The sequence below is a fragment of the Myotis davidii genome, unplaced genomic scaffold (assembly GCF_000327345.1).
Source record: "Myotis davidii unplaced genomic scaffold, ASM32734v1 scaffold26, whole genome shotgun sequence".
In the NCBI taxonomy this organism is placed as follows: domain Eukaryota; kingdom Metazoa; phylum Chordata; class Mammalia; order Chiroptera; family Vespertilionidae; genus Myotis; species Myotis davidii.
Window position 1 is genome coordinate 681,277 of NW_006299245.1, and position 10,340 is coordinate 691,616.

General features: G+C 34.6%; 1 protein-coding gene across 4 annotated transcripts in view; it reads left to right on the forward strand.

Moving 5' to 3' along the window:
• SYT1 (synaptotagmin 1) overlaps positions 1-10,340 on the forward strand; it is a 552,577-nt gene that overhangs the window by 179,091 nt on the left and 363,146 nt on the right. For 3 of the 4 annotated variants that reach the window (XM_015571120.1, XM_006774704.2, XM_006774705.2), the window contains exon 3: positions 3,196-3,257. The exons of the other annotated variant lie outside the window; for it this stretch is intronic. The gene's annotated coding sequence lies outside the window, so the exon portion shown is untranslated. The remainder of the gene's footprint in view (positions 1-3,195; positions 3,258-10,340) is intronic. 4 annotated transcript variants of the gene reach the window in all.

Genomic DNA, 10,340 nt, shown 5'->3' on the forward strand with positions numbered 1-10,340 from the left:
ATATATATATATATATAATTACATGTGTGTATATATACACAATTCATATATTTTTCCAAACTATTTGAGAATATGTTGGAGACATAGTGTGCCTTATCCTAAATACTTTAGCATATATTTTAGTATATTCCCTAAGAGCAGGACATTCTCTTACATTATACAGAACAGTTGTCAAACACAGACAATTTACCATGGATATAATACCATTATATAATTCACAGTCCATATTCACATTTCATCTACTGTCTCAATACTCTTATTAATAGCTAATTGTTTTTTCCTAATGGTCCAGGATCTAATCAAGAATCATACGATGCATTTAGTTGTCCTGCAATGCACTTTTTTATTTGTTTAAAAGCTTACATTCAGTCATTAATGGCCTAGATAGTGTCTCTTTTTAAAGTAACCTCTGCTTGCTGACTGCTGTTCCAAGATTAAGAATTTAAGCCAAAAGATATCTAAAAAAAATCCCTTAGGATTAGTGCTATCTGTCCTGAGGGAATGGCACATCAACTCTGTAACTATGTTCTCACCACAGTTTAGGAATTTCAATAGTGGGGAATCTCAGAAAGAGAAAACCAGAGTTTATCAACACTTTGCAGTTTTGAAATTTAAAACTTGGAAGAAGATTCTGTTGTCATTTCAGTCTCCTGGGGCTTGCAGGTTTACAAGGGGCCATGTTGCAACAATTCACAGAACACGCTTCAAATCCAACCCTAAATAAATATCCACGTCAGTGGGATATTTGGTAAAAGCTCAAAATCAATATACTCTCATCAAAATGAAATCTTTGGGATATTTAAAACAAAGTTTGGGTGTACATATTAGTTATTTGTCATTCTTGAAAGTAAGTCCTCTTTTTACAAAAGCACAGCTGTGCGTTTTTAAATGCTGAACATTAAAATGAATGCAAATAGTTCCTCCCCAAAAAAATGAAAAGAAAAAAATCAGAGATTTGTAGTATTTAAAATGCTGAAAGCATTCAGTGCTTTGCTTATTCTGTAAATAAAATTATGATTTTAGCAGTTTGATTTCTCAGCTAATTGTCTTTTTTCCCTCATGTCAGGCCTTCTTCTAAAACTGGATAAAAATACCATGACAGAGTCATCAGCTTTATCGACTATGAATGTATAGAATGTTTTGTGAAAAAATATATAAACCTACCTAAACAGATTCATGTTTGTCTGTTTATTGTTTTTGTTTTAAGCATTTACTGCACGGCTAGTGGGGCTCAGTGGTTGAGCATCGACCTATGATCCAGGAGGTTATGGTTAGATTCCCAGTCAGGACACATGCCAGGCTTGCAGGCTCCATACCCAGTAGGGGGCGTGCAGGAGGCAATCGATCAGTGATTCTCTCTCATCATTGATACTTCTGTCCCCCTCTCCCTTCCTCTCTGAATTCAATGAACATACATTTTAAAACACAAGAATTGTACAAACACATAACAGTACCAAGTCTCAATACCAGCACCGACTGATATCCATGACATTACTGAAAAGCCAGATAGAGGAGGGAAAGTGCAAAATCATGCTGTGCTATTTTCCCCTTTTTTCTCTAAAATAAAGAGAGTTGTTTATACATGAAAGAGAGAAATTAGCTACTAGAAAAATACTAGGCACATCTATATTCAGCACATAGTTTAAAAATAAAATCATTTTCTGTCCCCTACAGAACAGGCCTGCTCATTCATCCTTGGGATAGATGCCTGCAAAACCAACATGAAATCAAATCCCTGCAGATGGCTCATAACTCAAAACAACAACAACAACAACAAAAACTGTTTAATCCTTCCCTTAGGGAAGCCTGCCCCTTGCTAAGCAACAATGTGCAATATATAGAATGTCAAGTGTTCTCTTAGTTTTTTAGAATGCCTTCGTTTTCCCTAATGGGTTCCCCCCCATGTTTCTTGTAAAGACTTCTGTGTCACTTTGTTATCACAATATCTACATCTATAGAATTCTGTTGTAGTTTTTGTTTTAAGAAAAAAATATATGTTCAGTAGACTGAAACTATATATAGAAATCCTACCAAAATTGATTGTGCCTCAAAGTCGTGTTTACAAAGTCAGCCAGACAAATCTAAGCACCTTTTTGCATTGCCCTTTCTAATGGATTTTCATAGAAAGGAGTTGCATTTCAAGCAGGAATTAAAATGAAAGCAGAGCTCAGAGGCTTACCCATTGAACGGTGGCAATAAATGCAGCTTTGGAGCTATCGCTGTCAGTTCCGATCTTTTCTGCTGAGTACCTGTGTGAGCCCATCCCCAGAGCGCTGGTATGAAAGTGTTGTTGTTTTGTTGAAGATAAACATTGTAAAGACTCTGAAAACAGAGGAACATGCCTATTAGGAATCTATTATTATATATTCCATTCTCTCTTGGTTTTCTTTCTACCTAAACTTTTTGAAGAGTAAAAATGATGAGAACATACTTAAAAGGGAACTAGTCTCTAGCACTATGACATTTTTTTATTTGTGAGTTGGTAACTGTCAAACCAAATCAGAAATTCTTGACTCTTTGTTACATTGAAGTGATTCCTGATAGTAACTCTTGGGAAGGACTTAGTTTTCTTACTCTATAAACTGAAAGTTGTACTTTTTTCAGAATAATGTGAGATTATTTTTCTCCCTACCCCTAATGGATTTATTTTATATATAATCTACTCTCTATCCAGATTGATCTATATGCTAAGTGGCATTAGGTTATATGTGGACACTGATTTGGCTCTTAAAATATGGCATGCTCCTAACTTTAGTGAAAATATAAAATTCAAAAGTAACATGATATGTATAAGGTTGATTTATAATATTTATATTGATACTCAGTATAGCACTAGGCATTAAATTGTATGAGTCTTCTTTAATGGATATGATAATGTAATATTCTCTAACAATGTCTGACTAGGTTAGTATTATTTCTGTTTTCAAACTGAAAAATTATAGTATTAAAAGCACAATTAATTTTCCAGAAAATCAGTGTATAAACTACTCACACAACTTTAAAATCCCTATCTATCCAATGCTATATATACTAGTACATATACGTATATTATGTTGTTATTTGGATGTATGCATTGCAAGATTTTTAAATACAAATATTAAATCATAAAATGTATCAATTATATTTATGACAATTTGAAATGATTCTGAACTATGTATAGTCACCTCACCACTGTGCATATTGTTTTCTTTTTAGAAAAAAAGAATCTAGAAGAGAGAAAACAGAGACCAAAATACCCCTGAATTTCTAACAGAACTGTAAGTACTTTTACGACAAAATAATTATACTAGCACTTCTATAAAATTAGAGGAGCTTCAAAATTCTTTTACAGAAATAGTCACCTTTCTATTTGCTAAGATAAGAAATGAACATACTAAGTAGGTGGAGCCTTCTATAACTCAATTTCAATTTGCTGGAGTAAACTGAAATCCCTTATCCTATAATCCTAATAGATAAGCAGCCAAGGTAATCCTTGTCTTACATCTTCATGGCAGAAAATGTTTATGTTGGTTTCATAATATCTTTTGACTAGCATCATATCTTTTTTAAATTCTAAAGAAGAATAAAGTAATAAAATTTAATCAGATGCCTCACATGTTCTGTATGTGATACAAGACTTATTTATTTTGAACCAACTTTTAAACAGAATCAGTATGCTTAGGGGGTTTATAGGCATTAAATTAGAATTATGAAACACCATCTGCAGGCTTAACATTTATAGCTTCATCTCATCAGTACACTTCTTCTCTATCTTCTCACAACTTTACTACGACATGTCTTTTCTAATATAGCTATTATTTGATACTAATAATTCTTTTTTTAAATATGATTCTATTGAACAAAATTAAATGCATTCTTTATATCATTTATATGATAAAAATGGTAACATTATAATGATTTCCTAGATATAAACATTATAAATTTGAATATGTGAATATCAAATTAATTTTTTAAAGATAGAAATCTACTTTGACCCACTTTATATCACTTTTAATGCCATGATTGTTTTGATGAGTTTGCAAATGTAGTTCTCTAAAATTTAAACCAAACTTTAATGTAAAATGTAGTGAACTAACAAAATGATAACTATATATAAATAGAAAGGTGTGTGATATCAAAAAAATTCATAAGTAATTTTCTAGGATATCTACAAAGTATATTACATAATAAAATTCTAGCTTTCAAAAAACTTTAATGTAAGGTCCATCTTAGTTTGAATTATTAAACATAATTAATCAGGAATATGATGCAATACATTTCACTTATTGTACTTATTCCAGAGGAGCAATGAGAAAAAGATATTTCTTTACTTCCCTGAATATCATGTCCATCTTCACTTTCCACAAGCACTCTACCTTCACTTTGTGCTGTAGTTATGGATAAATTTTTAAATCTGAGATTTATAAGATCCAAAACTTTCAAAAATTGTTCCTTAATTTGAAAATTAACTCTGAATATGTGAAATGCTGTTTTGAGGTGACAGAGCAGGTTATGAATAAGTTTACATAGTTCTGGATATAAGAAAGATAATTTAAGAATCAGATTTCCCTATCATGTAAAAAAGAAAGAAAGAAAAGCAAGCTCTGCCCATCTGAATAAATTGCAAGATATGAAATAAATGAGCAATTTTTTGACATTTTTTTCAACATCTTACTGACCAGAGAGTTAACGTCTCTCAGCACCTAGCAATTGTCCCACAAAAACACTAGGCTCTCTCAAAGTTTTGCTTTTATGCATACAATTCAGTTTTTAAATGTAATTTCAATTCTGTACATTACTCACTGTAAAAAGGTTAGAATTTTTTTAAATGATAGAATGTTTAATCTCCTTATATAAGAGCTAGATATTATCTGTCTTACCCCTCCCAATTTCTTAGTCTCTTATAATTTCACTGTGAAAAGCCACCAGTGGCCATTTTTCTGATCTGACTTATTTGTTATTTGGTCCATTATTTAGGTATGACACATAAGTTATTTGATTTGAATTGTAATTTTCATAATCGCATTGAAATTTTATTTAGTATGGCAAACTCTGGAGGGAACTGATTCCAGTAATGAGATCTGCTCATTGGAATAATCCCAGAGAAAATAATGTATATGTCTTGAAGAAAGAAAGCATGCTTTTATTGGTGCATTTGTTGTTTGGGACAGTTTTTCCTTTCAGGCTTTAATTGTCCTTAGCTTTTTTTAAATTTATCTTTCTTGTTGAAAGTATTACAGATGTTCCCCCCCGCCCCCGATTCTTTTTTTTTTGCCATTGACTCCCTACATCCCACTCCTGCCCTTCCCAGACCTTCTTTAATTTATCAACTACTTACTAAATCACTCAGAAATAACTCTAAGAAAAAATGGCTCTTAATTCAAGCTCAAAAAATAAAAAAAGTATAATTTATTCTTTAAAAAATTATAAAATGTTTAGGAAGAGAAATACTCTGAATTAAAATCATACTGTCAAAACATAAATATCTTAATGTATGTCTTGACCTTCAAAGAATTCATGAATTAGAGGTGTCAGAACATGGAATGAATCCTGATGTAAGGTGAGAACATTAGATAGTACAGTGACTAGTTCTCTTCCTCATCTGTAGACTATATGTTTGTGTTGTAAGTCCATGAATAAGTGACTTTTTACTATTTGTATTTGAATCAAACTTATAACTGAAAGATTTTTATCATAGAAAGCCATAAAAATACTTATAATTTTTCCTCAAAGCCCCATAGATTTAAAATGATTTGGATAGTTGATTAAAATATTACTGAAGATCTTTGGAGCACATTGAATAAATTTCACAGAAAGATTTGTGCCTAAGAAAGTTAAGGAAAATAAGGAAAGATAAGAAAAGAACCTTTGGAAATTGTATCTTGAAATAATTTTTCTCTTCAATTGCTGAACACTCAATGGTACTTTTAAGAACTCCATGGGTCCTCTCTCTATAGATTCTGAATACACTAGATAATAACAAAGAGGATAGATTTTAAAAACATTCAGAAGGTCAGTAGTGCTTCTTAGAAACTATTCATATTATCCTAGATTTTCTAAACCTCCTGAAATACTGCTGGGGGTTGATTTTCTCTCTCAAAGCATGACTATGATTAACCATCTCACTTTCCTGACACATCAGATAGAAAAAGAAGTATTCAGTAAGAAAGGACCTAATGGAAAGCAGATTTTAACTAGGAAAGTGTTTTGTGGTGCATTAGAGAATAACTATTATTTGCAAATGCTCCTAGGAAATTTAATATAATCAAACCTTTCTCTATTTGAAGTAACAAGTCCTTGTAATCAAAAAGTTTAGATGTGTGTATATTAAATAGTAGCATAGAGCTAGGAAAACATTATCTAATCTAACAGTCTCATTTTATAGGTATTACTTCCTATAATATCCTTATTTATGGAGGTGATGCCATTCTAATAACCTGGTTATTACTTAACAGGAAAGGAGTGAAAGGGGAGAACAAATAACATAGGTATTCCATTCACTCTCCAAGTCTGCTCCCCTCTGATTGATGGGGGAAGGGACTTGACAGAAGAAGTTTAGACACATGCCCAGTAAGGTCTGAGTCACATGGGAAGGGGCCTACCTATCTACCTGTCAATCACACCTGAAAGCCAGTCAGGGGCCAAAATGGGCGTGGCCACCGCAAGTGCATGAAACCTAAATATGTAAACTTCCAAACAACAGAAGTTCTTGCTCTCTCTTCTCTCTCTTGGGACTCCTGTGGCAGGGGGATGTGCCCCCCTGTGCCTACATGGCTCACAGCCATGCTGGACTCCACACATGCACTGGTGGACTTTCATTAGCTTACATACTGAATTACACCTGGATACAACATGGAATGGAAACTCTGGGCACTGGCCTCGTTTCTGCCTTGCTGAACTCCCAGCTGCCCCTCTTTCAGGACTGGCTTGGGGGAAGTGGGACATTGGAAACTGAGGGATGTAACTCCATCCACATCCCGTCCTCCCATGCGAGTCTTAGAAAATTCATTTTCTGAAGATATCACAAAAACCTCACTCCCACTCGTGTCTGGGAAATCGAGCCCACCAGTTCCTCTGGCTTTAGAGAGACAGATAAGTCATTTATGCTAGCTCTTAATAGCTAGTGGCAGATCCGGAGAAATCTGGCTTACGTAACCACTCTCTATTAGTTCTATCTGCCATATAAACTGAAAGTGCTTATATTAAAAATGGAGCATCTTGAATGGGTTCAAGAAGTCTCTTAAAATTCAAACTTCTTTCAACCAAAACTCCAGTTAAGTTTTTTATCAACTCTGCCTAATATCCACCTGCCCAAAACCTCATGTAGACATAGCTCATCAGAATGATGTTTATAGCAGAAAGAATTACTATGTTACACACATAATATAGAGAGAGTGAGTTCGGGAATCTGGGGCTTGGCTTTGTCCAACTTTCCTTCTGATAGGGAAGAGTCCAATAGCACATGGAAAAGTGATAGCATTCACCCCATAACAAAGAAACAGAATTTCGGGAGGATGAGGCCCAGAAATCAGGATTTTAAAAAGATTCCCAGGTGATTCTAATGTGCAGCCAAGGTTGAGACCCACTGCTCTATAATGTTTTCCATTGTGGCTATACCAATTTACATTCCCACCAGCAGTGAATGAGGGTTGCTTTTTCTCCACAGCCTCTCCAACACGTGTTATTGCTTGTCCTGATAATAGCCATTCTAACAGGTGTGAGGTGGTATCTCGTAGTGCTGATTTGCATTTCCCTAATAGCTAGTGAAGCTAGGCATCATTTCATATATCTGTAGGCCATTTGTATGTCTTCTTGGGAGAAGTGACTATTCATTTCCTCTGATGATTGGCTAAAGATGTGGTACATATATACAATGGAATACTATTCAGCCACAAGAACAGATGAAATACTGCCATTTGCAACAAGATGGATGGATCATGAGAATATCATGCTAAACAAAATAAGTCAGACAAAAAAAGTTAAAAACATATGATTTCACACATATGTAGGATATAAGACTAAAAGCAACAAGCGACCAAACAAACCAAACTCATAGGCACAGACAACAACAATATGGTGACTGCCAGAGGGAATGGGATTGGGGCATAAGAAACGGTAAAGGGGATCAAATATATGTTGATGGAAGATTTGGCTTTAGGTGGTAAACACACAATGCAATATACAGATGATGTATAATAGAGTTGTACACTTGAAACCTATATAATTTTATTAACCAATGTCACCTCATAAATATAATTTAAGAACATTTAAAAGGAAGTCTTGAGATATTTTGACAGTCTTCATGGCCCCATAAATTAAGCTGAATCAGTGTGCATTTTGTTGTGAAGGGTGTCAAAAAGGCCTTCTACCCTACTGGAAAAGTACTTCCTTTGGAGTCAAAATGGGGTTATTTTCTTCAGAGAAAATCAACCTAACAACACTGTAAACTAGTTTTCAAAAATAAATTACATCCAACACATGTTATTGCATGCATCATTTTTTTATTTTTTTAACATATTTTTATTAATTTCAGAGAGAAAGGGAGAGGGAGAGAGAGAAACATCAACGATGAGAGAAAACCATTGATTGGTGGCCTCCTGCATGCCCCCCAATGGGGATCAAGCTCGCAACCCAGGCATGTGTCCCTGATTGGAATCGAACCCGGGACCCTTTGGTCTGCAGGCCAACACTCTATCCATTGAGCCAAACCAGCCAGAGCTGTATGCATCATTTTAAAGGACAGCTTTATATCAATGCATGACAAAATAATGCTCTCTCCTTTAAAAAATTAAATAAAATTTGGTATGTGATATCTGAAATTAAAGTCACAAAATTTTCTTAGCAAGGAAATCTCAAACAACAAAAAATTATTAATTTTGCTGCTCTTTGCCTCATGATGAATAATATTTTTTAATTTTTTCTCTTTTTTAAGTATTTCAGTGATTTTCTGTTGGTAAATTTCATATCCACCGTTTTAATTTGGTTTTATTGTTTTAGTTGCTATTTTGTAAGTACTGTGAAAATACATTTATAATACTGAAGCAGAATATCAATATTAACACCACTCCCCATTTTAATGCCAGATCTTGTTCTGCTTTTAAAAATAAGCACATCCCAATCTTAATAATAAGTATTTCTGTGTCAGTAAAATATAATTTATGGTAAACACCATTTTTCTTCTTACCTCAAAATTTAATCCTTATATAAACTACAAACAACTTTCTTTTCTATTCTAAAATATGAGAAATCTGGTTCAGCATATGCTCCATTGTCCATTTAAGCAATTTATGTTCCCTGTTCTATGGTTATTATAAATTGCTTCACCCTGCTATTGCTTTCAAAAGAATCCTGCAAAGCCTGTGAACTGGTACAAGATGTTGGAGAGTGAGGAAACAATGCCTCTAAACAAATGATCAAACTGCATTGGTCTGCTAAGTCAATGACCCCCAAAGTGATATTGTATACATTTTCAATAGTCGGATATGTATTTTGACCATAATTCTTAGCAGTATTTTTGTAAGTCGCTCAGGGTTTTTGCTTTATCCATTTTAGGTTTGAGTTTAGCATTGATACAATTTGCTCTAACAGCTCCTGGGAACTTATTTTTTTATTAGGTATGCAATATTTGAACTAGGAAGGATTTAGTCTTGGACTTTCCTTCCCTTTTGGATTTTATTATTATCAGTGTTTCACAAATGGCCAAGTCAAATTTGTCGGTAAGTGAAACAGCTGAAATAATGGAAAATATACAGGCAGCCCCCAACCCAGGGGAGAGCTGTGTTACAACATTCAGCTTAATATGTTTTCTTTCCATTTCGGAGGGTGGATATTCACTCAGCATAGTTACATAAATAAACCCGTACAGACCCAGGCGAAGCTGAACCACAGTATTTACAGCACCGGGAATGGGGACGGATGATGAGAGGGAGGCAGGAACAAAATGCTTCTCCGCTTTTCCTGACAGTCCACCCAGGCCAAATAAGTAGAGCTGGCTTTCCATGCTGTTCCCTCTCTTCCTAACCTTTGCTTTTCCCTGCTGTGATTCTGTTTCTTATCTGATATTCTCAAGCTGCTGTCTCTTTAAAGTGGTTTTGGCTTCAAATTTCCTAACTCCACTTTTCTCTTGATCAAAATGCCTCAATGCAGCTAGCATGAGGAAACGTGTAGGAAAAAATGAACGGGGACAGGTACTCACATCAGCCCTCTCCCCTGTCTGCTCCTCCACCCGCTATACACACATTCTTAACCCAAATAAGCAAATGACATCAGGGATGTCAGGCAGGGGAGACCCTGTAGTGATGAACTAGGCAGTATGTGTGATGATACTGGGGCCAGGAGCCCCAGGCCCTGGAGGCAGCATT